This window comes from Malaclemys terrapin, chromosome 6 (genome assembly GCF_027887155.1).
Source record: "Malaclemys terrapin pileata isolate rMalTer1 chromosome 6, rMalTer1.hap1, whole genome shotgun sequence".
Taxonomy (NCBI): domain Eukaryota; kingdom Metazoa; phylum Chordata; order Testudines; family Emydidae; genus Malaclemys; species Malaclemys terrapin.
This window is the reverse complement of record NC_071510.1, coordinates 25,447,122-25,472,831: the sequence shown is the minus strand read 5'-3', so window position 1 is coordinate 25,472,831 and position 25,710 is coordinate 25,447,122. Positions and strand designations below refer to the sequence as shown.

General features: G+C 39.1%; 1 protein-coding gene across 25 annotated transcripts in view; it reads left to right on the top strand.

Annotated features, from left to right (window-relative positions):
* Window positions 1-25,710, top strand: part of PTPRD (protein tyrosine phosphatase receptor type D) — a 1,677,890-nt gene that overhangs the window by 555,109 nt on the left and 1,097,071 nt on the right. For all 25 annotated transcript variants that reach the window (XM_054031429.1, XM_054031444.1, XM_054031437.1 and 22 more), the window contains exon 5: window positions 11,323-11,366. The gene's annotated coding sequence lies outside the window, so the exon portion shown is untranslated. The remainder of the gene's footprint in view (window positions 1-11,322; window positions 11,367-25,710) is intronic.

Here is a 25,710-nt window from a genome sequence, read left to right as displayed (position 1 = left end):
AGGATGCACAGCCCCTGCTGAGTTCCCACTCTCTTTCTCCTCCTGATGCTGCCTGTAACTTAAAAGCTATAATATAGCTCTTAAACTGAAATCATTGCTACATATAGGATCATATCAGTGTGTACTGAAAATTCAGGCACCTTCTGAGTGGAACGTGGCAGCTGTTTAACAGTGAAGAGCAACACTGCACATCAGTTTAGGACAGTGAAAAAGAACATTGTCTCTAATTGAAACTGCAGGAGAAATCCTGGTATACAGAATGTAATTACACAAGCTGGAATGGATCCAGGACACTAAGGTTAGCATACATTACTTTTTTTTTTTTTTAAAGAAAGGAAGGTGCGGGGGAATTTGCCATGTAGCATCCAAAAGGGAGACCACTATATTGGGGCATCAGTATAATGCTAACTCAGAAAGAAAAGTGATACGTATTGAGGTCTTCTAGCCAAGAACAGGTCTGGATAAACCCTGCCTAATTTGTGAGATATGACAGAATCCGAACACAAGGTGGAATAGCTGCACGTAATTAGGAGTGTGCAACCCTCTGAAATGTGATCTCTTTGTATTTTATCTTTTTGAGATTAAAAATGAGGAAGCTGATGTGAGTTTGTGTAAGAAACATAACATATATTATGAGGAGTGTGATAGGGTAATGTGGTGATATTAAAAGCATCCTCCTACCTTACTACATCCTCCTAATGGTTAGTTTTCTTACAACAACCCAGCTTCCTTGCCGGCTCATCTTAACTCACATCACCATTTATATTCCCTCGAAATCTGTCTCTTCCTCTTTGGCCTCTTCTTTCCTGTGTACTTGTGCAAGTAAAAACAAATAAATAAATATTGATTTCCTTCATAGAGTGTCACCTCCACTCTACCATGTCTATGGAGGAGAGAGTGTTCACTCTTGAGAGATGGGAAGAAATTCCATACTAGCTATAGGGGCTGCACATGCTGTCCTCTGCAGCGCACTTTCAAAGGAAAGTTAAATTAAACTAGTACTAAGTAAGCCATAGAACAGAGGTGTTGTATGTACAGTTTGCAGAGTGCTTTCGGATCATGTCAGATAAAAAGGTTCTGTATATGTTTACAATTATTATTTGCAGTGTTGTTGTGGGCATGTTGGTTGGTTTATTATTTATTATAAAATATTTGAAGACAAATGTAAAACTCTATTTTTTCTTAAAGCAAAAGATGTTTCTGTGTCTTAAAAACACCTTAAAGCTATCTCTTGGTTTATCTGAAATTAGTTGGAATTTTTCTGCTGTTTTCAGTGGGACAAAGATCTGTTCCTGAAAGCATAATTTAATTCACTTATTTATATTATCATTCTGGTGTGCCCCTCTCTCTCATGGGGTAAAGTCTTTTTACCCCAAAATCTAAGTGAGAAGAATTAAATTGTTTGAATTGATAACAGTACATTTGTAAGGCAATACTGTACATGTATTTCAAAGAAGTCACTACTGGAGTGCTATGTAGTGGAAGTAAACAGTGGTTAAGGAGAAATTGTAAAATGTACTTTCATTATTTCTTTGTTTGAAATATTTTAACTGATATTTGTTTTATTGTTGCATGGTTTTTTTGTTTAGGATGGTCTTTGGTTTGATTTGGTTTTTGTACAGCAAAAAAAATCATAGAAAGCCCTATATGTGCTGGCCTTGTTTTTGAAATATTGGAATTATACACCTCACAAATAAGCATGGTATGATGGGACAGATAGACTCTACATTGGCAATGAGTGAGTTAATGAAAGCCTGTGGACCCAACTGGCCCTGCTCTGCTACAATTAGAACAAATGTGTGTCATGGAGAGGCAAATTAAAAGGAGGAGAGCTAGCCCAGTTCAGGGCTGTCCAGGAAGAAAAGTAAAGCTCTGCTAGAAGGGATGGCCAGACCTGGGAGGTTTGGTGAAGTATCAACTGTGTAAAGACAAGCCCTGAATAGAAGGATAGAATCCTTCCCTTTTCCAGGTTTCAACAGAGGACCCTGTTTGAAATGTTATTTGTTTTGTTCCTAATTTCTTTTGGACCATAGCACCCGGGGAGGGGAGGACTAAATTATGCCTTGGCCAGAAGGCCAAAGCACTGCTCTGTTGGATCTTACAGAGACTGCGACCTTCTGGTGGAGAACTATGTCTGGGTGATTCGTGCTCTTACAGGCCACAAGCAGGTGCTGCAGTGACAACCCAGTCACAGTTGGTGGAGAATGCAGGCCCAGTTCTAGACCCTGGGAAGGGCGCAGGTCAGGGCTTGAACACACATACACAAAGCAGCACTATGGATATGCAGCAACTCCTCAAAAGGATAGTGGAGCAGGATACCCAGCAGCAACAGCAGATCTGACGGTGGAGAGCCACCCAGCCACAGCAGCTCATCTGAGATTTACCTGCTCAGCAGCAATAGCAACAGCAGGTGCAACAGATCAAAACCTTCTTCTGGCCTCCTACAATGTTTTGGCTCTCCGCTATGGGGCTGGTGGGGACAGGTCCAGTGATGTGTACAGTACTGGTCAGATTCAGGAAGATAGGGCCTGGAGATGATCCAGAGCCCTTTCTTGAAACTTCTGAATGGCTGAAAGCTCCAGCAACATTGAGGGGTATTCCATGGGGCCAAGGAGTTGGCTCTGGGTGATGGGAAACATGGCCAGGGGGTCAGCATCGCAAAATCTCCTCCCAACCCCACACTTGCCAGGGTTCAAGAGATCCAGGAAATGACAGGGGTCATGGACAGCTCGCTCCAAGGGGAGCTGGGGAAACCCACACTGGACTCAGCTTGAGAATCCATGGTCTCTGAAAAGGAAGCCCCTGGGGCTGGAAGAGGAGTGGCCCATGTAGAAAGGTTTATCCAGGAGATGGGGATAGGTCCCAATACTAGCCACCAGGGTGATGGTGTTTGGCAAGTCTGGACTGTAGAGGCCTAAGCATGCTTACCAGGGCCAACTAATCTCACCATCCGTGTTAAAGTAAAGGGGATAGATGCAATGGGCCTAGGGGACTCAAGATATGGCCAGCCCCTCATGAAGGACTGTATCAATTCCAGGGCCTCCACTGGGACATGATCCACCTACAGTGTATGCTTGGGGACATACAGCTTTATCCCAGCACAGAGATTCAGCTAACTGTGAGGGAATATATAACATCCCTAATATTTGTGTGGCTGCATCTCAAGCCTACCTGTCATAATAGGCTAAGATTGGGGGACGTGCTAAAAAGTTTTTGGAACCCTCAGAGAACACAGGAGCCCTGACACCAGCTTCCCTGTGCTAGAGGGTCAGGGTCCAGTAGACCTTGCCAGTGTAGAGGAGAAACTGAGTTAGATGGTCAGGCCTAGTGGTTGAAGCCATGGTGGTCAGGCCTAGTGGTCAAAGCAGCAGCAGCCATCATGCCTGGTGTTTGAGCCAGAGATGAGAGCTAGTGGCCAGAGCAGGAATCAAGAATGGGGTAGGAAAAGGGCTGAAGCAGGAGCAGACACAGGGTGGGGCTAGGGCTGAAACAGGAGCAGGAGCAGTCTGTCAGAACCATCAATCAGTGTTGGATACTTCCAACAAGATAGCAACATTGACCAGACTGCAATGGCTGCTCTCACTGGGAGCCTGTAACTCTGGCCTTGGGGGAATCACCTGGTTAGATCTGTGCCTGTGGATTGGCTGAGCCTTGGTTGATTGATGTGGAGCCCTCAGGTAACCAAGCTCAGGGATGACTCCTCAGGCTAAGACTGAGGGATGACTTATCAGCTCAGCAGCACTCATCAGACTCAGAGATGATTCACTGCAGTAGTAGAGCTGGATGAGGGAAGTTCCAGGCAGTCAGATGCCTCTTTGGTACCATGGTCCCACCCAGAACTGGGGGTTGCCCCTTTCCCTAATCTGATATCCTGACCAGATTGTCTAACTTTGTGGAAGAGCAAAAGAGAGATCAGAATTTAAAGTGGGCCTATGCACAGGTGCGAGGTGAGCCATTATTAATGAAAAAGATAGTGAACCCCCAGCAAGCTGAGATATTTCCTCACGGTGAGCAATTGCATTGTCTGGAGAAAGACCACCGAACCAGGGAGGTCTGAACCCAACTCCTGGTTCCCCAACCCTACTCCAGGGAAATCTTGCATTTGGTCCATGTCACACCATTTGCTGGATATCTGGCAAGGAAAAAACCCTAGTTTGGTTCATGGTCTGTTTTTTCTGGTCTGGGGGTATAAAAAGGTCCAAAAATTCTATGCCTCATGCCCAAATTATCAAATTGGCCTGGATTAGTGAAATAATCCATCATGGCTGAATTATCAGCAATGGAGATACTACTTTCAGGTTCCAGCCATAGTTGCACTATTGTTTTGCTAGGGCTGGATGCCTAGAGAGAACTAAATAGTTAAATAGACTCCTTGGAGAGTGAGAGAGTGCAGTGTTGTCAATGAACTGTTCCTGAGGAGAACAGACTGACAGGGAGAGTTACGGAGACGGTCCTACAGGAAAGTTTGAAGCAGCTGGGGCCTCCCCAGATTTCCAGGGGAAAGTAATCCTTAGTGAAGAAAGAAATGCATATAAACGCTATATGGTTTTAAGATCTTTTTCTCTGAAATCCCTTGGTTCTAAATAAACAACACTTTGCTTTAAGAAAGATGTCTGGTTACACTATACCAGTGGTTCCCCGCTCCAGGCCAATGGGGGCTGCAGGAAGCGGCGAGGGCTGAGGGATGTGCTGGCCACCCTTCCCGCAGCCCCCATTGGCCTGGAGCAGTGAACTGCGGCCACTGGGAGCTGCGATTGGCTGACCCTGCAGACACGGCAGGTAAACAAACTGGCCCGGCCCACCAGGAGCTTTCCCAGCAAGTTTGGGAACCACTGCACTATACCATTGGTCGTATCTCCTGGAAGGAACTGAACTGCTGGTATTGGCCCTAACTTGGGCCTCATGACATAATTGTGGTTCATACCAGAGGACCTCAGTGCAAAATCCAGTCTAAGAGTGGGAAAATCATGTGATTCCACCCCCAGAGACAGAGAGAGGTAATGGCTTGAGGCCTGAGAGGGAGAGACTAAAAGGTGTCAAAGGTGCAGTTATCCTGTGAACTGTGACAAAGATAAACAATAAATTTGCAATAGTGGAAAGTAAAAAAATGGAATAAGGAGTTTAAATTTGGTTAGTTGCTAAACAGTGCTCTTGTTGTGTGTGCTCTTTTCAAGAAGACTACAGTAGGTTCACGTAAAGGACAAACACAAAATGAAACTCATAGGGAAAAATGCCCTCAAGTGAATTCATAGAGATAACTATGTTATCAGTAGAGATGTGCCTGTGTTAATTCTGTGCATTGCATGACTTGCACAGACAAGTTTATCTCTAGGACAAATTTAAAAGGAACAACAGACAAATACTACCTTACCATCCATGTAATCTATTGATGGTACAGTGGGGTGATGTGTTAATGTCAGTATTTCAGGCTGATAATATTGTGCCTTTACCATTTATCACTCAGAGGTGGAATCAGCTGCCAGAACTAATACAGACCACTTACACGTATTCTGACCCTAGCATCCTGGGAGGTACTGATGCTCTTTTATGAGCTAATAGGAGTCAGCTCAGGCATAATTCCAACACTACTGTCACTGCAAGTTAATATAGCTGATATCATTGGTTACAGCAGTGGCTTGCAGCGCTCTTGACAGAGGCATAAAATTAACAAGAGTTATTAGGAGTACAGTAAAGGAGGGTTTTTTATTTTTAAAGAATTATTGTGTTTACAAGTTCGGATGCTGTGACTATGAACTCACTTTTATTATCATATACATGCAAACATATGAAGAGCCTGGTGTAGGCATGATTATGTATCTGCACAATTATCCTTCTTTTATTTGCTGCCTAATTGTGCTGCACAATCTAATTTTTTATTAACAAAAAAGGTTTCTATGATTGTGAAGATAATCTTCAGAAAATTAAAGACGCGTAAACTGACATAGAGATATATGTCCAAATCTGAAGACAGCTTGAAACAATAACCCCCATTAATTTCTGAGCTGTTAACTTTGAAGTCTGCACTTGAAAGTTGATATTTTAAAATCAAAACATTGTTAAAATTGTTAAATTTAACCAAATCTCAAGCAAATATACTTCTCTGTATATAATGGCAAATATTAGAATGGGGTGCAATTGGATAACTAGTTACTGTCAAGAGTTGCTGGCGTGGGAACAGGGCTGGCTCTAACTTTTTTGCTGCCCCAAGCAGCAAAAAAAAGCGCCGCCCTCTGAGCCCCCGCCAAGCGCCGTGCCAGCCCCTCCCAGCGCCGCCCCCCCGCCGAGTGCCGCGCCGCCGGAGCCCGCCCCCCCCACCGAGCGCCGCCGGAACACACCCCCACCCCAGCGCCGCGCCGCACCGCACCCCACGCCACCCTCCCCCCCGCCGAGCCGCCGGAGCCCACACCCCGCCAAGCGCTGCCGGAACCCTGAGTGCCGTGCCGCCGGAGCCCGCCGCCCCCCCCCAAGCGACGAGCCCCGCGCCGCCCCCCCGCCGAGCGCCGCTGGAGCCAGCCCCCCCCTGCACGGAATGCCGCGCCGCGCTCCCCCCGCCGCCCCTTACCAGGTGCCGCCCCAAGCATGTGCTTGGGTGCCTGGTGCCTGGAGCTGGCCCTGCGTAGAAAACACAAATTAAAACTCCTCTCCTCCATCTTTAAAGTCACAAGAAATACAGTGGGAAAGCACTTTTAGTGAATGTTAGCTTTGATTATTGATTTATGTTATGATAAAATGATTATATAGCTGTCCCTACAATTCCCAAATGAGTCTCTGTAGTGAGTGATTGCTACTACTAGAAGAATCTTCTGTGACTTGCTCTTTGTTTATCCACATGCCTTATATATTATTTTTACTGGTTGGAAATATTTTAGCAAAGGTGGAAAATGGAGAAGACCAATTTCTGCTTTATTCAGGTTTTCGTAACATGTCCATCAGCTGTTGCCTGATTTTGTTCTAACATCCTTTATATAAGAAGACTATATAACTTTTTGACTGAATATTAAATATTTTGGGGGGAATGTATTGTAATCAATAATACATGGTTAACGAGTCATTATAAAAATATGTTTTGTGTATATTACCACATATCTAGTCAGTTGCTTTTGACTTAGTAGTTGCTCAGTGAGTAGATATATATGAAAGTGTAATGCACTGTGCATGGAAGTGACTTATTTGAGTTCTAATTCTACTGTAAGCTAGATAATATTTAGAAGAACAACTTCTGCTTTTGGATATAATACGGAAACTTAATTCCCAGTGAAGTCAGTTTACAGTTTTGAGTTCATGTTGACATCAGTGGGAATTGTGACTTGTATCTCAGGACAGTGTTTGATCCAATATTTCTTATTTTTTTTAGAATATGACTAAATGGGCATATGGACATAGAACACTGAAAAGATTTCCTTGCTTCCTCTATTAATATTCATTATGCAAGTGTTTGTAATGTGTTGTCTTAGTTATTCGGCTGGTGCCATTTCATTCTCAGCTCTTAGAAAGATTTTGATATTCAAAATAACTCTCTAGTTAACTCCCCCCACCCTGAGCCCCCCTGCTTTTTCACTGTGTATATTTGCCTTTAATTGACAAGCTGTTCTGAGGAATTAAGTATTCCCTAGCTGGCTGGCCTTTGTAAAGAAGATGATCCTTGAAGGCAATCAACAAACTGAAACACAGCATGTTTTCTTAGCTTGTAATACCTAATAAATCAATACCAGGCAAACATTCTTGCTTTAAAGGTTAAATACTTTAAGCCTTTTGATAGTAATTGATATATTTTCAAGAGAGGTTTAATTTTGATAGTTTTTTAGTCCATTTCACTAACATTTGATTTAGACAGTAAAAATTACATACTGCTGAGTAACGCCTATCAGCTTGTGCATATAAGTGCACAATACTCAGATTTGATTTGAAGACCCCCAGCTGCAACTTTATTAAGAAATTACATTCCCTAAATACAAATAGGGTGACCAGACAGCAAGTGTGAAAAATCGGTGTGTGTGTGGGGGGGGGAGGGGTAATAGGAGTCTATATAAGAAAAAGACCCCAAAATCTTATAGGACTGTCCCTATAAAATCAGGACATCTGGTCACCCTAAGTACAACTCACTTTTGCCCAGTGGCCTTAAGTCTATGGAAACATGTTTGTGCCCCTATCATCTGTAGATGCAGTACCCCAGACCACATGTGATGACACAAAAATTGAGTTAGGTAAATAATGAAGAGGAAAGGTCATGGATTCAGAGTGATCTGGATCGCTTGGTAAACTGTTGTAAATGAATAATGTACATTTTAATATGGATAAACATAAATGTGTACATTTAGGAACAAAGAATGTTGGGGACTCTATCCTGGGAAGCAGTACTCTGAAAAAGATTTGAGGGTCGTGATGGAGAATCAGCTGAACATGAGCTTCCGGTGTGATGCTGTGATCGAAAGAGCTAATGCCATCCTGGGATGCATAAAGAAGGGAATCTTGAGTTGGAGTAGAGATGTTATTTTACCTTTATATTTGGGACTGGTTTGATCACTGCTAGAATACTGTGCCCAGCTCTGGTGGCCAGAAATTAGGAAGGATGTTGATAAATTGGAGAGAGTTCAGAGAAGAACTGTAAGAATGACTAAAGGATTAGAAAATGCCTTATAGTGATAGACTCAAGGAGCTCAATTTATTTAGTTTAACAAAGAATATGTTAAGGAGTGACTTGATTACAGTCTAGAAGTATCTATATGGGGAACAAATATTTAATTAGGGCCTCTTCAGTCTGGCAGAAAAAAGGTATAACAAAATCAAGTAGCTGGAATTTGAAGCTAGACACATTCAAAATGGAAACAAGTCATTAATTTTTAACGATGAGAGTAATTAGCCATTGGAACAATTTACCAAGGATTATGGTGGATTCTCCATCGCTGACCATTTTAAAATCTAGATTGGGTGTTTTTTTCTAAAAGATCTGCTCTAGGAATTATTTTGGGGAAGTTTTATGGCCTGTGTTATACAGAAGTCCAGACGAGGTGATCACAATGGTCCTTTTGGCCTTGGAATCTATGAAGTCTTCCACCAGCCCCAGTGCCATGGGAAGAACATTTTGATGAAGATGCCTCATACACTGTGTCTATTATAAAAATCCCATCATAACTACTGATTTCAAAAACATTTGTCTAGCCATTCCACCACTTCTTCAAATCTGAACTGTGGAATGGAGCTTTTCAAAGGTATTTTGGTATTTAAGAATGAAGATAGGCACATAGTGGGATTTGTAAAAGCAACTACGTGCCTAGCTCATAAATAGAACAAGGTGGTCAGTAAACTAAAACTCAACACAGAAATCTGTAGCTGGTGGGAGATATTTTTAAAATGCATTTTAAACCCTAACAAAATCAGGGAAAACATTCTATTCAGAATTCAGGGTTAAAAATGGAATTTGAAGAAGTTGCTAGAATTATCTTTCATTTTAAATACCTCTCCCCCTATAAATGTAGTTCCAGAATTAATTCAGAACATGCTGTACTTCTTTCCATGTCTTCACGGAATATCTCCATGCTGATAGATATTGATCAGCAAACCCAGCTTGAGACATTTTGACAAATATGACAAGTGACAAAATCAAGTCACTGTACTTAAAGGTGAACTGCGAAAGCTTTTTTAAAAAAATCCAAAACTCTGTAAAATTCCTAAGGAAGTGTGTTTATGTAGGAGGAGGACGGCTCTGCACTAAAAGCAGGGGGGCCGTTGTCCAGGCTTGCCAGAGGAAGACAGTAGTGCTTTATGGTGGGGGAGTGGAGGGAACAAGGTCAGAAACTGCTGCAAAAGAGGTGGTGTTGGTCAGCTTTCCAGCACTGACTCACCCTCTTGGAATGTATGGGCAAAAGGCTTTAAAGTTGCAAGCTCTGGCGTTGGAAACCCCTTTCTCCACACAGCAGGCAAGGCAGCAGTGGGGGAGGTGGGGAGACAGCCAAGCTAATTGCTGGTGCCTCCTTGTGGCAGATGTCCAGTGCAGGTCCTCCATAGGGAAGGCATCCAGTGACCAGATAAATGGCCTGGTAAATTACTTAAAAAGGAAGTGCTGGTTAAAGGAACGGAATAGCATAGGGTTTGAGACTCCTATGGTTGGAAAGGCAGGGAGAAAACCCCCCTTTCTTATAGCCCACCTTAACCCTCCTACGAGTGGGGTGGATGGTAAGGTCCCAACAATGGATTTGCTGGAGGGACCCGGATGGAGAAAGAGGAGGAGCTAGTGGAAGCCCCTCCCCCCAGGTAATTAAAAAATAAACGGGGTTTACCGGCACTGTATACTTTTATCTGTCGGGTAGTGCCAGACATCTAATAATAAAGTTGCTGCCTGATTAAATCCGTATCGAGTGTCTCCTGTCCTTCTTTCAGTATAGCTGGACAAAGTATATAACTTGTTTTAAGAGCAGGGCTAATTGCAGCTTTTCAACATTTAAAAAAAGCAAAGCTTTCATGAAAGCACAGCTGCAGGCTTCCTGGTGTCTTTTCCAAAACGATTGAATTCACAGCTACCTGTATCATGAACACAGGTTGAAAAGATTTAGTCTATTTTAATCTCTTGTTTTCATCCACTTTGTTTATGACAGTTATGATGTTATTTCCTGTATCAGAGAAACTAGGATTTATATGAATTGTTTCTTATATGTACTCCAAGAGTACTACACTGTGATATTTTGCATATTCAGTCATGTCATAAATTGAATACATATAATTATTAATATAACACATGGCAACACAATTTGTCATGAATTTTGGACTCTTTCACTTGCATTCTGACCATTAATCCTTCTCCCCTAGGACTTAATCTAAAACTCCAAATCTATGAACAGCATTGAACATTTACTTAGTTTATGAAAATTGTGGTATGGAAAATTTTTCTCTGCTATAGCACAAAATTCTTACAATAAAATGTGTTTGTGAATTGCATCTACAGTAAGACCTCTTAGGTCTTCTTGAATAGGTATGAGAAGAAAAATAATCATTTGAATGTCAACCATCTCCAAATTGTGAACTAATAGGCCTATTTTATCTTTCATTTGTATGTGCTACTACTAGTAACATTAATGGAAGTTGCACTTTTTTTTTCCTTTTGGTGTTTGTGTATTTTCGTTGCTGATGCTGTCATTAATTGACCTAATTCTATATAAAGCCTTTGAAATTCTTACAAACAAGCATTCTTTCAAAGGACTGTTGCAGAAAACAAGTGCTATTTCACATACAAGATTCTGAATAAAAAGAGAAAATATCTCACACACAGTAATTAATTTAAACAGTGGTGATATAAAATGCTTTTTTTTTTTTCAATTTGTGTTTTAGATCTCTATCCTGAGAGACAACAACAGGATGTGCCTTGGAGAAGAGTAAGTTAAACAGACCTTTACATTTGAGTATATTTTTATAATGGTTAGATACTGTGATTTTAAGATTTTAATAATTCAGTGTATCTTGTCCATGAATTTGAAAAATCAAGCCATTCCACTGAGTCCACAGTAGCATGTGCGCTAAGTTGTGCACCTGCTTCTGCCCTCCTTATTCAAGCAAAACTCCCATTGACTTCAGTGAGAGCTTTGAATAAGAAGTGCTGAAATTAGTACCTCTGACACCGGTATTAATAAACTTTCAGTGAGTAAAAGTAAATGTGAAACACTTACCAGAATAAATAAGAGTTTCTCAAGAGCTCCTAAAAAGCCTTAAAAAAGAGGTAGTCTTCACTTTTATTGTTCCTTAAAATAATTTCCCACTAGAAAGTACCCAAAGGATACATGAGCTAAAAAGTGGCAGAGAATTATGAAAAAGTGGCGTGGGTAATGCACTCATCAGTGGTAATTGCTGCCTTTTCAATTATGTGTGTATGTTTACGTATATATATGTATGCTTTATAGCCAAAAAAGTGCTCACAAATTATATATTCTTCTGTGTAATCTACATGTAGATTCTACATGTTAATCTCCATGCTTTTCTCCTTTTAATTTCAACTTCAGAGTGTAATAACTCTATTTGCTCTACAGTACTTCTAAAACTGACTTGTTAATACAGTAAATGAAAATGGTAATATAGGATTTATATCACACACATTAGACTTCATGAGGTTTAAAACTGAAATACTGCTTCCATGTAAGCATATTGTTGTGCTTTTTGCATATTTATTTTTCTTCATCCCTAATGCATGTCATTTACTGCCACTGTTCAAATGCCATTATGGATTGAACATACCCAAGGAAATATGTGCCAGTATCTGAGAACTGCCAGAGAACAAGTGAATGGATAGAGGCATAAATCTTTGTTGTGTCAGGGCTTTGGCATGGCATTTGGTAAGGAATGAAATCAAATGCAATACAACAGAAATAATATTGATTTTCCAGAGATATGACATAAAAACCCAGCACCTGATGCTGTCATTATTCTAGTCTTCTAATTCCACCATGCAATGAGTCTGAATTATTAACCTAAAATCACAATAGCTCTTCAAATGTAAATGATGAAGTAAAAGTGATTTTGCCATAGATCCATTGATTTGATGGGTTCAGTATTTGGATGTTAGACCAAAATCCAGTTCCTATTTCCATGGGAGCAGAAGTTCCCTAAATAGCAGAATAAGTGCAGTTTTACTGCATATGGTGTGGAGGCTAGATGTAGAGAAACTCTCTTGGAGGAGGGTCCCCTGTGCATGGCACTTAGAAGAGGATCAGGAGTGGAGATCCTTTCATTCTGCCCTTTCCCTAATACAGGAGGACCCCTGGAGCCTGGTACTACCACTAAAACAACTGTGGACCAGATCCTTAGCACATGTTAATTGTCAGAGCACGATTGCAGTCAGTGAAGCGATGCCAATTTACACCAGCTGACAATCTGCCTCTAAATCCTTGTTATAAGACTTTTGTTAATGATGTCCAATTGCCACTCTTTGATGTGTTCTGTGAGTATACACTAGAGTTTGTTACATTTACAGTGCACTCCAAGAGCCACTTGGCAAAGCTTCACTGATTTTGGAGCTATGCTAATTTATAATAGTTCAGAACATGGCTCTTAAATGTATTTTTTCCTAAGGACCCTTGACTGTCCTACACCTGCTGAGGTATTTTTGTTTGTTTGTTCCAAGGCAATTAAACAACGAGGGTCAGCCTTATTCCTAGACATTCATATCCCAAAGGCATCACAAGATAGGATCCACAATGAAGGATGGTTAAAGTTCTAAAGGAAAAAGCATTAAAGTCATTACTCTGAAAATTATGTCATTCATAAGACCAAAATCTGAACTAGGTGTCCAACCATTTTTATGTCAAAAAGGGATCAGTTAGCTTCTGAAATGACCATATCTTCAGAAAGATGCTGTGTTGATGCACTCCACTTCATGCTGGTGGAAATAACACTGGTGAATCATTTATGTCAATGCAGGAGGGAAAAATGGAAATGTGGAGGTGTTATGCCTAATGACCTATTCCATTGATCTAGACACCAAGATACAACAGAAATACATATCACTTATTCCAACTACTGGCTAGAATTGTTGTACATTTCATTCATTTATAGAAATAATGCCTATGTTCTAAGTATTGGGCAAGGATTACCAAGGAAACAACAAAACTAACAGCAATAGTCATCAATAAACAATAGACAGGCATATATATCATTTGTTTCTGACAGCCAGAACCCCATTGCATACAGTCACATAAATAAATAATCACCATCTTGATCTTTTCCCTGATAATGCAGCGGTGCAGGTGTAGGGTATCTCACCTGTTTTGCTTCCACCATTGCCAGGTGAGGTTCATTGGGGTCTGAAGGACAGACCCTGTAAAATGCAAGGGGCCTTCAGAACTGCAACATGTGTTCATTATGAACAGGAGGATTTACCTTGGGCCTGAGCCCCTCAGAAGCTCAAATTCTCCTTAAAAAAGGATACCTGGAGCAAGAAAGCTATCACTATTTCTGTGCTACCTTCACCAAATTAGCAGATACCCTGAGTTCCACTGCTTACTATTCACAGTGAACATTAGTGTGCATGCTACCTGTAACTACATTTTGGCAGAGGCTTCTGCTAGTTTCTCATTTGGAGTGTTTATAAGTAAGAATTTTAGTTCACAAAATATGTAGATTGATTAGTTTTTTAAACCAATCAAAATGATATTAGGTTAAGCAATTTCTCTCAGTAAGCTATTTCACTGAGTTAAACACCCAAACAATATGTTAACAGATATACAGTCTTTTATATTGACAGTGTACTTCATCATGCTAATCCATCATTGCACTTAAAACCAAAGAAATCTTAACAAAATTAAACCACAGTGAGAGCTTCCAACTTTAATAAAGATATTTTTTTAAACAAGACACCAACAGAATATTCAAATCTGAGACCAGGACCTTGAGCTGCTTCCCCCGCCCCACCCTTTCTTATGGAGGGGCAGAACAAGAGAACTGAAAGGCAGCAGGCCTTAGACTAATACCATGCTGCTCTGTCAAACCGCAGATGTTGAGTCCTCACTTTGTATATTTGCTTTATGAAATACGAGACTGTTAAGGAAAAGGTGCCTCAGATGCTATGAAACACAATCTCTGTCCAAACTCCTACAGGCAATATGATATACACCATTGGAAAGGTTTTCCTAACCACTGTTGTTGTTAAAAGCAGCACCCGGGAAGCTGCGCAGAACCCACTAATCAGGAAAGGGTTTATTGAACCCACCAATAGGGGGAAGGCTTGCTGGAGCAGCCAATCAGGGACGGCGAGAGCCATATATAAAGGTCTGCTCAGCAGAGCAGAGGAGAGTCTCTCCCTGGAAGACAAGGGAGGAGGTGTGGCTGCCTGAAGAAGCACCATAAATAGAGCAGTTCTGGGCACGGGCAGCAGAGTGCAAGAGTGAGCTGCTGGCTGACTACTGCCTGAGAGGGTGCTACAGCTATGGGGGAAGTAGCCCAGGGAAAATAGGCAGCAGGAGGGAGGAGGGCAGTAGTTGGCTGCTGGCTATAGGGTCCGTGAGTCAAGACCCAGAGTAGCAGGTGGGCCTGGGTCCCCCCACTCCCTTTGCACCCCACTTGCCAATGAGGAGAGTGGTCGGTATCCAGACTGCAGTTTGTCCCTGAGGCTAGGGGCTGGACCTTGGACTGCAGTTGGCCACTGAGGGAAGTGGCAGGACTAAGGGCTGTCGGTCCCCCAGAACAGGTGAGATACTGGAATGGGGGCACAGCCAGAGGACGTTGTGGTCCAGTGGGTCCAAAGAGTGGAGACAGCAGTGATGGGCGTGACACCACTGGCTGAAGGTGGACTGGAAGGGCCGAGAGCTAATTCCCAGGACAGCCAGCAGGAGGTGCCGCAGTCGTGAATCGTGCCCCATTACAATTACATATACAGACAACTTCAGGCCAGCCAGCATGAAACTTTATTATAGCAAATGCTGAAGCAAATAAATAAATAAATCAAAGTGAAGCAACAATATAATCAAATTTTATATTATGAAATATATTTATATACATATATTCCCTGCATGTAATCTTCAAATGGAACAGTACAAAAAACAATGTGGAACAAGGTAAGAGTTTTTAGTTTCATAGCATGAGTCAGATTGTTTGTAAAGTTAGATGAATTGAAGAGTTCAGGCATCCTACCCAATAGTTCAGCCAAAAGCTATCAAGAGCTTTATTATACAGTTCCTATGACTGTAGCTTGTGATACGGGTTTCAGAACATAAATCATGGGCCAAACTCACTTATTGTCTGTTCTGGCTTCTGCTGACATAGATGATGATGTCAGAGTCCTGGTGACATCAGTTAGCCTGGCAAGAGGTTGTAGCAGCACAAGCTATCTGTAACCTTCCCCTAATATCAGTCCTACAGCCAGGTAGCACTTCTCCGAAAGTAGGCAGTGCTGACCAGGAGGTGGGATGTTGTTAGGGCAGAAGGTATGATGATTCAACATATATCCTCTGTAGCATGATTGAAAGGGATCCTAAATATCATCCAATAAAGAATAAAGCTTTTCTTGCTTAGGAAAAATCCCCGTCAACTGCTCTCCCTGGAGAATGAACGCTCCAGGAGGCCTTCATTACTTCAGGAAGGTACACGGCATCACTGAGGGTGAGTCCAGTTTGAGGGCAGCTCCTAGAAAGTACATCAGATGCTGCTAAATTCGTTATTGAAAACAGTAATAAGAATTTGTGTGTCATGTAATATACAAATTGAATAAATGTCTTATACTTTTTATTCAAAGGGCTGCTTTCATCTAATAATTTTAATGATCATATTGTCCTTGGAGAAAAATCAGTGCTTTAATACATTCTTGGGGCTTGTTTTTTGTTGTTGTTGTTGTTGTTGTTTTCTCTCCCCTCTCCACCTCCGCAGGCCTTCATTTTAAACAAACTGTACTGGAAGTCATGGAATCAAGCCAAGAGTTCTATCTCATAGCTTTTTAATTTACTGTGTTTTTGCAGTGCTTTTATATTTACTAATTACTTACTTGATTATTTAATTATACATTTATTATTATAAACAAGAATGTGTAGCACATTTTTGAGCTTTAGGAATGTGACAAGAGTAATTTGTAATAATGTGAAAATTGCAATCAAAATGGTAGCCAGTTTTGATTGTAAATTACTAAATATACTGAGAGAAAGTAAAACGTTTGCTATATGAGGAAAACATAACGTAAATTTATTTTCTGTGATGTTAAATGTAGGTAAGAACTATGATAAAATAGTTCTTGTTTTCTCTCTTGATCAGCAGTTAAGGTCAGAGTTTGATAATAGCCCCTGAGAAAAAATACGCTGCTGCTGTTTTACAACTTCTTATTAGAAATTTGTCATCTTGTTATACCACACTATTACTTACACAATCAATCAATAGATAAATAAGTAGATGATGATGCAGCTAATCACTCTTGGGCCGAATTCACTATTGTTACTCCAGTTTACATTGTTCAAACTGTACTAAAATCAATGGAGTTACATCGGCACAAACCCAAGTAACACAATGGTGCACTAAGCCCTGCTTTTCATATGTTGTTATTAATGCCCATGTGAACATATATAAATGAAAAGAATGTTTGAATGTTCACATGAAATAAGGGAGGTGGGGGAGAAATTACATGGAAAATGTTTTCTCTGGCTTAAAACTTTTCCATGCTGTGTTTGCAAGTCTATACCATAGCACGCTTCTTGTTCACAACAAGCAGAAAGGGAAATTCATTAGAAACTGATTATAAGCCCAAGTGAAACTGAATAGCTTATTACTGTTGTCCAAACTGAAGTAAGTACAAAAGTAAGCTATGGAGGTTAAAAGTAAATTCGATTTTAAACTTCTTTCATTATTAAAATGATACTGTATTATAAAATGAGTTACTGTATTAATTGTAATATAGGTAACAAAAATTGTTTCAGATATTTTAATACAACAGTATCCCTTTGAAGTATCATAAATGTATTTTAATATAGTACATCACAAAACTTTCAAGTGTTATGTGTCCAGGTATTTTTCCTGTTTTTTGTTTTGTTTGTTTAATTTAGTTTTCAATTCTTTTAAAGTATCAGCTTGTAAAGATTATATTTAATTAAAGCAGTGAAATTTGAATTGATCAGGTCAAATAAATTTGATATAGTTTGAAAATTATTACCCATTACTGCATTTTAAAATCCAGTTATTTTTATCACTAGAGAATTACAGACATACAGGATGTGCCATTATGTCTCTCCCAAAGAAACAAATATTCTACCTTTTCCAATATGAAATCATGATTCTCCTTCTTATAATAAGCAATGCCACACTTCTCAGCTACAGCACAGAGCCTCCTCAGTTTACTCAGATAATGTGAATCAGGCTTCAAGTGATTCCTTATTTTCCAGTTTAGCTTTATTATGTGTTTACCTACAAATAAGTTCCATGTAGGCATTTTTGTAACCCTTTGTACTGTTAAAGAAAGGATTTTCAAATACTTAAAATCTATGTGCAATTTGAAACTTGATCCCAGGACAGAAGAGAGAGGTTATTAGTCAAATATTTTTTTAAAAATCTAAAATAATCTTCTTTAGTTTATAATCATAATCAGGCGAAGTTCAATATTTCTACTTAAACAAAGAGGCCGGTAGACATATTTACAAAAGTCCTTATGATGTTTGCAGTCGACTTTGTAGAAGACAACATTTACAGTGCCTGGCAGGTGCCATGAATTCTCCTTGGGATTAGTGTTATTCAGATATTGTCTTTCATTTGATCTTCAAACACACTTTTTTTTTTCTAACGAGAGCTTTTTAATAGCTTTAGGAAATTAAAACCTTTTTATATGTGTCATTATAATACCCTCTATGAATTTACTTTTGGGAAACAAGTGGCTGCAAAGCTTAAGACAATTATAATTTTGTTTAAGTAAAAAAAAAGGGGGGAAGCTGTATAAATGGAATGAGGATACACTTGAAGACGTCACAAATATTGCCTGTCACTGTTTCTTAAAAAAGTGTATTGAATAAAACAGAATAAACAGTTATGACACATTTTCCAATATCTTTTCTTTCAGTGTTGTTGTTATATATTGAAAGTGAGAGCTTATTGTAGCTGCCCCCATCATCCTGTAATCATGTCAAAAGATAAACTATTGTCTTTTAAAAATGGTTTACTCTGAGTACTCAGAATGAGCTGAAATTTCCAATTTTTTTTAAGTGGGAAAATGTGTTCTACAGTATGGGAAGGGAAACCTGAAATCATTTTGATTTCATTAAACCCCTAAAAGTTGGTGAAAAGCTTTTATTCTGTCAGATTCTACTTTCCTGTTTCTTTGCTAGGCATACATTTGTAAGGAACTTAGGGAATGTGGGGACTAAAATGAGTGACAAAATGGGGAGCACTGCAGAGATGCCTGCAGGTTTAGGCATTAAGACTTGTGTGTGCTGTGTCAAGGCACCCTGCTTTGCTTATTTACAATGTTTGTTTAACATTACATTTTGCACTGCATCTGAGGATTTAAGATAAATGCAGTGTATGTGAAATGCATTTTTAAAAACAGAACAAAACATTGGTATTTTAGTACCTGGGATATTTTTGAAAGTTTCTAATTTATGGGAATCACGATGATCTATCTTGTTCTTTTACAAAAAATACACATCTGTTTGGAATCCTTTAAGAGAGGATTTCTCCAACAGTAGGGTAGTCCCCTGTCCACATTTTCCCAAGATCATCCCTTTTCTGATGTAGCTGTCCCAGGAAATCTCTAAGGGTGCTTGGTACACACTGCCAGCTCTCCAGTTTTCTGGGCTCAGAATCATCCCTGTCTTGGGTTTTTCTTGTACCTTGAAGGTGGCAACCCTAATCAGCACCTTTCTTTAAATTTAAATAATTTAAATTAATGGAGATATCCTATCTCCTAGAATTGGAAGGGACCTTGAAAGGTCATTGAGTCCAGCCCACTGCCTTCACTAGCAGGACCAATACTGATTTTGCCCCAGATTCCTAAGTGGCCTTGTCAAGGATTGAACTCACAACCCTGGGTTTAGCAGGCCAATGCTCAAACCACCGAGCTATCCCTTCCCCCCTTTCTACTTAATTTCTACTTCACTTAATGTACAGCCTCTCTTTCCAGGACTCTGTACCACTCTTTCTGCCCAAAGAGAGCTGAATATGAATCCTAAGGGAGTCCATCAGTGCAATACTACCATGAAGGAGTAATAAAAGACCGCATCTCTGTCCCCTTAAACTGAGACAGGGACAGATAAATCTTTTCACATCTGAGCTTTTTCCCTGAGCCAAATAGAAACTTTAAAAAAAATCTGGATGCATTGGCCCAAGAAGACTCCATCACTTCAACCAGGCGTCTGGCTCTCTTCTACCTAAACACAGGCCTCCAGTTCCTTCCTAGAAATCTTCCCAACTCCACAAGCCTCCATCTATGTACTTCTTCCCCAAAGGATCCACAATATATCTCTGTAATTTGTGAGTTCCTCTTAGGAAGTGTAGGTTCCAATGGCTTCTCCTCTGGAATCCTAGTACCATGACTTTCTGAGCTTGGGAGCACTGATTCTGAAGGAAGTCTGTGGTATATCTCATGGAGAAAGCACCAGATCTTGTGTAATCTGATGATAATTTCAGGGAAGTACACAACAGACTTTTAAAGCCTATGAGGGTTGCCTGGGGCATGAGGGTCATTAAGATTTAGGGTCTTGTAAGGTGAAGGAAGAAGGCAGCTGCACACTGTGGGAAATGGTTGAGGAAGTTGTAATTTTAGCATAGGGCTTGTAGGCATCCAGTCCCATCTTCTGGCAATCAGACATTTAGGGACAATCAGAGCACGGGGTTACGTCCCTGACCATCTTGGCTAATAGCCATTGATCGACCTATTCTCTGTGAACGTTTTTAATTCTTTTTTTAACCCAATTATACTTTTGGCCTTTGCAATACTCCCTGGCAACAAGTTCCTCAGGTTGACTGTGTGTCGGGTGAAGAAGACTTCCTTTTGTTTGTTTTAAATCTGCTGCCTGTTAATTTCATTGGCTGCCCTCTGGGTCTTGTGTTATGCAAAGGGTAAATAACATTTCCTTATTCACTTTCTCCATACCATTCCTGCTTTTATAGACTCCTATCATAGTCATCTCTTTTCTAAGCGGAATAGTCCGTCTTTTTAGTTTCTCCTGATATGGAAGCTGTTCCAGATCACTAATAATTTTTATTACCCTTCTCTGTACCTTTTCCAATTCTAATATATCTTTTTTTAAATGGTGCAACCAGAACTGCATGCGGTATTCAAGTTGTAGGCTTGATATAGTGATATTTTCTCTCTTATTATCTATCTCTTTTCTAATGGTTCCTAACATTCTGTTAGGTGGTGGGTTTTTTTAATTGTTGTTTTTTAATTATTGCTGCTGTACACTGAAATGGTGTTTTCAGAGAACTATCCATGATGGTTCCAAGGTCTTTTTCTTGAGTGATACCAGCTAATTTAGAACCCTTCATTTTTGTATGTATAGTTGGGATTTTTCTAATATGCTTTACTTTGCACTTATCAACACTGAATTTCATCTGTCATTTTGTTGCCCAGTCACCCAATTTAGTGACTTCCCTTTGTAACTCTTTGCAGTCTGCTTTGGATTTAATTACTTTGTGTAACTTTGTATCATCTGCTAACTTTGCCACCTCACTGATTACCCCATTTTCCAGATCATTTATAAATATACTGAACAGCACAGGTCTCAGTACAGATTCTTGGGGTGGGGGGGGACTACTATTTACTTCTTTTCATTGTGAAAACTGATTATTTCTTCCTACCCATTGTTTTCTATCTTTTAACCAGTTACTGATCCATGATAGGACCTTCTCTCTTATCCTATGACTGCTTACTTTGCATAAGGCCCTTTGGTGTGGGATCTTGTCCAAGACTTTCTGAAAATCCAAGTACGTTATATCAACTGGATCAACTTCATTCACATGCTTGTTGATTCATTCAAAGAATTCTAATAGATTGTTGAGGCATGATTTCCGTTTACGAAACCCACGCTGGCTCATCCCCAAAATATTATGTTCTCTTACATTTCTGATAATTCTGTTCTTTACTATAGTTTCAATCAATTTTCCTGGTACTGAAGTTAGGCTTACTGGCTTGTAATTGCTGGGATCGCTGCTAAACCTTTTTTAAAAATCACTGTCACATTAGCTATCCTCCAGTTATCTGGCACAGAGGCTGATTTAAGCAATAGGATAAATAGCACAATTAGTAGTTCTGAAATTCCATGTCTGAATTCCTACAGAACTCTTGGGTGACTACTAGCTGGACCTGGTAACTTATTACTGTTTAATTTATCATACCTCAGTCTGGGACAGGTGTGAGAACCTTTCTCACATCCTCTTCAGTGAAGACCAATGCAAAAAAATCATTTAACTTCTCTGCAACTGCCTTGTCTTCTTCAAGTGCTTCTTTAGCACCTCGATTATCCAGTGGCCTGACTGACTATTTGACAGGCTTCCTGGTTTTGATGCACTGAAACTTATTTTTGCTGTTAGATTGTGTCTTTTGTTTGTGGATAGGTGGGTAAAGATAGGCTGTAGGAGAGTAGGGAGCAAGACGCTTTGTGAAGGAATGAGAGCAGAAGCTTAAGTGCTTTACTGAAGCTGGGACTAAAGCTGATTAGTTCTGCAGAGAGAAATGCCGCCACTTGCAAGACTGGAGGCATGTAATCTTAAATAATAATAACAAAAATCAATTGCTTATATTTGTTTTTCTTTGGTTGTCTCGGAACCTCCTGCATAGATTTCCAGAAGCCTTACCTTCATTACTATTCAAAGTAAGTGTCTTAAATTAAGTGCTATAGCTCCAGAGCTCACTATTAGCATAACAGAGATTTAAATATACTTCCTTAGATTATAAAACCAGGCACTTTGGGCAGCATAAAAATATCTTCAAACTGTGTAGCAAAGATTTAATCAACACTTACCTCTACGTGTTCTCTGTGGTTTTGGCTGTGAAATGTGGCGTCTAGAGATCCTTTATTTATTAGCATGTATAACAAACTGTGTGACCAAGGGTCCTAGATATTCTTGGATGCACTGACAGAAGCAGTAACATTAATGTCTGCTAAAAACTTTTTCATCTCTATGTAAAAGTGATCAGATATTTCAGGAAGATTTTACACACCCAAAAAATTGTTTTGTTCTAGCAGCCTCTGACTGATCCCCGAAAAGTTTCTTACGCAGCACTGCATTAGCTACAAAGAGCTGAACATGGGGCATATTCCAGATGTAATAGGAATGTAATCACTGACTATAATAGCTTAATGTGAATTATAAATAATTTTTCTGTTTTTTGGTTCTCTTCCCTTTCCTGGCTTACTAGCGATTTCTTTAATTCACTGCATAAATTAACCAGGCTGTTTGAATTAGTAGTAGATATTTGAAATACAATATAAAGAAAAATAAATAGGCACATCTTTGCTTTAAATTTGTCTACATTAAATTAATTTGTTTTCCCAAATTTGTATAGTAGTCACTACGTCATAGAGTTGTGTACAAACAGTAAGTTTTGGCTAGCTCCTTACATGTAGGTCATTTATTATACATTACATATTCAGAGGCAAGGTAACTCTGGATCCCTAATCATCATGCCCAATGGAGGAAGTTAGTTTGTTTGACAGTAAAGTCTCTTTACTTTCCTTTGCCCTAGAACTCTTGGAGATAAGCCACCCTCTAAGAGTACTGGTGTTTGGCATGCTTTTGCACACTACAAATAATAAAACAGCATCATATCCGTCACCATCAGAAGGTAGACTTGGATATTATGGAGGCACTCAGCAACTTTAAGGTTACCTTTAGATTTACACTTAAAACAGGACTAAAATGTCTGTCTGCAGCTGAATTGTGAAACCTCTAGGGTAGGGTTTGTCAAAGACTGTCAAGATACTCAGTTGCATTGAAAAATGAAAACCTCTCACCTGAATTACTAGAAATACCTTATGTTTTTTATTAAAAAAAAAAAGTTTAAAATCAAATTTAGTCTTCACCAGTCATGCATTGTGTTTGATTTATATAATTTCAACGCAACATACAGAGTGAAACTAGATCAGTCATTTTGACTTTCTGATTGTCATGCACAAGCACAATGATGGTAAAACCAGTTTCCTGCACTGCAGGGGATTGTTCAAATGCTTAGAAAAAGAAAAGCTTATATTTCTGAAACTCAGTGGAAATTGTTAAAGTTGGTTAGTTTTGGATTGTGATGGATTAGATGGGTGTCCTCAAAAATGAAAAAAATAATGAGACTGTCAGGACCATTTTTGAAATGGAGAATGTTAAAGCTTTTCCTCTACAAATTTTTCTTTTTTCTTTTACAACTACATGGAAATGTTAATACTCTTCTGAAGAGTTATTGTGGCAAATTTACAGACTAAATTCAATCTTTACTGTTTAAATAGAAGCACATTACTACTATTTATATTATGGTAGTGCCCAAAAGTGCCCAGTATTTTGGGTGCTGTTCAAATATAGAAAAGAGATAATCAATACCCTGAAGGGTTTACAATTTAAAAAGACAGACATTTTATTTCTGCTGTATGTGTAAATCCAAAGGAAGCCTTAATTATGAAGTTACTGTCAGTGCCTCCATAGTCTACAAGTCTACCTTGTGATGGTGATGGTTCTGATGGCATTTTATTATTTATACAGTGTTCAAAAGCATGCTAAAATCTACAGAAATATGTAAAGAGTTTGTCTACATGAAGACATCCTGGAAGATTAATCTGTGTTAACTAAAGATGTAATTTTAAAATGGATTAGTTAAACTGCGTTATATCCATATGTGGATGTTATTCAGAATTAAAATGGCCTTAATTCATCTTAGATTAATTCACTTTGGAAGTGAATTAAACTAAACCGAATTAAGGCCACTTTAATTCTGAATTAGGGTGTTCATACTAGGATTAATATGGTTTAACTAATCCATTTTAAAATTACAATTTTAACCATTTCAAATTAGCTTTCTGATATGTCCCCAGCCCTGTGTAGAGAAGCCCAGAGACAATATAGTCCTTGGCTCAAAGAGCTTACGGCAGGGTGGATTTGTTTTATAGGAAGACTTGATTTAATCATGGATTTCTACATAAAAGTGCATTCTTGTTGGTTGTTATAACCTTAATACATAGTCTTCACAACTCAGAGATAGATGTAGGTTTCATTTTTAGAAGGTATACACTATACATTTTTAAAGTGATTTATTTTGAAAACTTTTCAGATTAGTTTTACAGCTATATCAGAAAATGAATAATTATTTGGTTATTTCATTTACCAAAGATAATTGAAGCAGATATTTATGAAGTCATTGGGAGGTGAATTATCTCCAATTCAACAGGTTAATCATTAATATTTGGAGGATTTCCATGCCATGCTGTATTAGGAGGAGAACATCACCAGACAGAGATTTAAATTGTTTTATTTAACTAAAACAACAACATTCTGTATTCTGGATTTTTTTTTTCAACAGCCAACATAAAATATTTTAACAAAACAAGCAAATGAATTTTTGAATTTGGTTAAACATTCACTTTTTTTTTAAATCAGGTTTGTTTTTGTTAAAATTGTTTTGAACTAAAATAGTTAAATCAAATATTAAAAAAACAAAAAATAAAAATTAAATCGACTATGTCAGTCAGGTCAACATGAGAAACTTAAAATATTGGATTCTGCAGCTAACTCAGTCGGCTTCACCTTCATTTTCCTGTTTGTTCATAATCTGGAAAAGAAAAACAAGCTTTCCTGTTTTTCCAGATCCCAAATGATTGCTCAATTTGTAATGAATTAGTACAAAGGAAAAAAATATTCTTTCTACACCGGCAGAAGAATCTACTGCTGTTAAAAGTGAGATTGTCACTTCAACAGTCTCTGAATCCAAGTGCTTAAGTGACTTTCTTTAAAACATCATCAGCAAACATATATTTCTTGAACAGTTCACCCTTAGCTCTGACATTTATTATAGTTGGCATTATGGAGGAATGATTGCTGGATGTCCATGTCATAGCCAACTCCTATTCTTCAGCTGTTAAGGTTTGACCCAGGTACTGAGGATTGAGAATATTTGCAAGAAAATGAGCTGGAGATGGTGCTTGTCCCATTTGTTTTTTTAATGCTTGTAATTTAACTCTGTCATTGCATATTTCTATTTTTAAAATTTCACTCAGTTCCTTCCAAATTTCAGCAGTGTCAGCAATAAAACAGCTATTTCCCTGCATTTTGTTCAAGATTACAGAAATA